The sequence below is a fragment of the Paramacrobiotus metropolitanus genome, unplaced genomic scaffold (genome assembly GCF_019649055.1).
Source record: "Paramacrobiotus metropolitanus isolate TYO unplaced genomic scaffold, Prichtersi_v1.0 Parri_scaffold0000113, whole genome shotgun sequence".
NCBI lineage: Eukaryota > Metazoa > Tardigrada > Eutardigrada > Parachela > Macrobiotidae > Paramacrobiotus > Paramacrobiotus metropolitanus.
Genome location: NW_026570333.1, coordinates 230,038 through 233,254, shown reverse-complemented (window position 1 = coordinate 233,254; position 3,217 = coordinate 230,038).

Sequence of the window (3,217 nt, the reverse complement as noted above, 5' to 3'; positions counted from 1 at the left end):
TTGTCTTTCTTCTACTTATTATAGAGATTCATTTCTGTTGGCTTACCGCAAGTCAGACTTACAAAAAGCCAAGTGGCAGTGAGTAACAACAAATGACGCGGAAAAAACTACCCAATAATGCGATAACATACCAACTGTCACTGCCGCGATAAGTGAATGACCGAACTTACGCTAAGTCAGCCTGTTGATAAACAACCGAGTACATGTACTTTATGCATCTTCACATCGCACATGCAAAAAAGAGCGCGAAAATGTTACTGTATATCCATTTATCTTCAATACATCGGTAAAGCTAATTACTGCCGTCTTGAATGACTATCGAGTTAGCTTTAATATTGCTTAATTAATAATTATTGCGCGAAATTACCACCTAATTAGTAATGAATGTCATCTCAAAGTCAATAAATTAATGGTAGCATATATCTCTCTGCGTTGTAATTATGTTAAATCTGAATTTGTTATTACACAGCGTCAATAACACAGTATTAACAGCATTAACGTGCAATGCATTGCAGTTGCATTGCACTCGTGTAACCGTGTAACGCGTAACACGCACAATGCATGGATAAGTCAACGATGGCCAACGGAAAATCTAGTCGAGACTAGATTTTCCGTTTGGCAGTGTTCCCTTAAAGTGGGCATGTGTTGACTGTTGCAAGAAACCAATGCACAACGCTTGCGTTATCTCTGAATGACTCATAGGACCATGACGCACAGTCCGTTAAGCTGCATTATCATAAGGCAGTCAGAACTGAAAGTACCTATTGATGCTTGCTGTGTAACACAGCCCTCTGGCAGTGTACAACGTAAATATTCGGTTTGCCGGCGGTTAAATTGACATTTACAGTTAATAGCCTGCTGTTGCCGCAGACAGCCACTTTTGCAGTTAAATTTATTAGAATAGAATATGGTCTTTAATTCTTAGGTCATTAATGGATTCTTTTTGGGGGGCAATTCCGCGGTATCGGTCGCTCACACTTGTGACCGGCAAAAATGTCCCCCCTGTCCCCCCGGACATTTTTGCCGTGTCCCCAAAAAAAATCTCCAAAATCTCCAAAACCATAACCCTTTGGCCAGAATGGTGACATGGGGGACCTACAACGGAAAGCTGATTTTCAGGTCAATCGGTGACCTTTGAAAAGCTGCCACCAGCGTTACCACAGCGTTACCTGTCTAAAACAACTGAGGGACACTGGTTACCGTAAGGACATTATTGCCGGAATGAAATTACTGGTGTCCGGCATGGGGACATTATTGCCGGAATGAAATTATGGTGTCCGGCATGGGGACATTATTGCCGGAATGAAATTACTGGTGTCCGCCATGGGGACATTATTGCCGGAATGAAATTACTGGGTGTCCGGCATGGGGACATTATTGCCGGAATGAAATTACTGGTGTCCGGCATGGGGACATTATTGCCGGAATGAAATTATTGGTGTCCGGCATGGGGACATTATTGCCGGAATCAAATTATTGGTGTCCGCCATGGGGACATTATTGCCGGAATGAAATTACTGGTGTCCGGCATGGGGACATTATTGCCGGAATGAAATTACTGGTGTCCGGCATGGGGACATTACTGCCGGAATGAAATTACTGGTGTCCGGCATGGGGACATTATTGCCGGAATGAAATTACTGGTGTCCGGCATGGGGACATTATTGCCGGAATGAAATTACTGGTGTCCGGCATGGGGACATTATTGCCGGAATCAAATTATTGGTGTCCGCCATGGGGACATTATTGCCGGAATGAAATTACTGGTGTCCGGCATGGGGACATTATTGCCGGAATGAAATTACTGGTGTCCGGCATGGGGACATTATTGCCGGAATGAAATTACTGGTGTCCGGCATGGGGACATTATTGCCGGAATGAAATTACTGGTGTCCGGCATGGGGACATTATTGCCGGAATGAAATTACTGGTGTCCGGCATGGGGACATTATTGCCGGAATGAAATTACTGGTGTCCGGCATGGGGGACATTATTGCCGGAATGAAATTACTGGTGTCCGGCATGGGGACATTATTGCCGGAATCAAATTATTGGTGTCCGCCATGGGGACATTATTGCCGGAATGAAATTACTGGTGTCCGGCATGGGGACATTATTGCCGGAATGAAATTACTGGTGTCCGGCATGGGGACATTATTGCCGGAATGAAATTACTGGTGTCCGGCATGGGGACATTATTGCCGGAATGAAATTACTGGTGTCCGGCATGGGGACATTATTGCCGGAATGAAATTACTGGTGTCCGGCATGGGGACATTATTGCCGGAATGAAATTACTGGTGTCCGGCATGGGGACATTATTGCCGGAATGAAATTACTGGTGTCCGGCATGGGGACATTATTGCCGGAATGAAATTACTGGTGTCCGGCATGGGGACATTATTGCCGGAATGAAATTACTGGTGTCCGGCATGGGGAACATTATTGCCGGAATGAAATTATTGGTGTCCGGCATGGGGACATTATTGCCGGAATGAAATTACTGGTGTCCGGCATGGGGACATTATTGCCGGAATGAAATTACTGGTGTCCGGCATGGGGACATTATTGCCGGAATGAAATTACTGGTGTCCGGCATGGGGACATTATTGCCGGAATGAAATTACTGGTGTCCGGCATGGGGACATTATTGCCGGAATGAAATTACTGGTGTCCGGCATGGGGACATTATTGCCGGAATGAAATTACTGGTGTCCGGCATGGGGACATTATTGCCGGAATGAAATTACTGGTGTCCGGCATGGGGACATTATTGCCGGAATGAAATTACTGGTGTCCGGCATGGGGACATTATTGCCGGAATGAAATTACTGGTGTCCGGCATGGGGACATTATTGCCGGAATCAAATTATTGGTGTCCGCCATGGGGACATTATTGCCGGAATGAAATTACTGGTGTCCGGCATGGGGACATTATTGCCGGAATGAAATTACTGGTGTCCGGCATGGGGACATTATTGCCGGAATGAAATTACTGGTGTCCGGCATGGGGGACATTATTGCCGGAATGAAATTACTGGTGTCCGGCATGGGGACATTATTGCCGGAATGAAATTACTGGTGTCCGGCATGGGGGACATTATTGCCGGAATGAAATTACTGGTGTCCGGCATGGGGACATTATTGCCGGAATGAAATTACTGGTGTCCGGCATGGGGACATTATTGCCGGAATGAAATTACTGGTGTCCGGCATG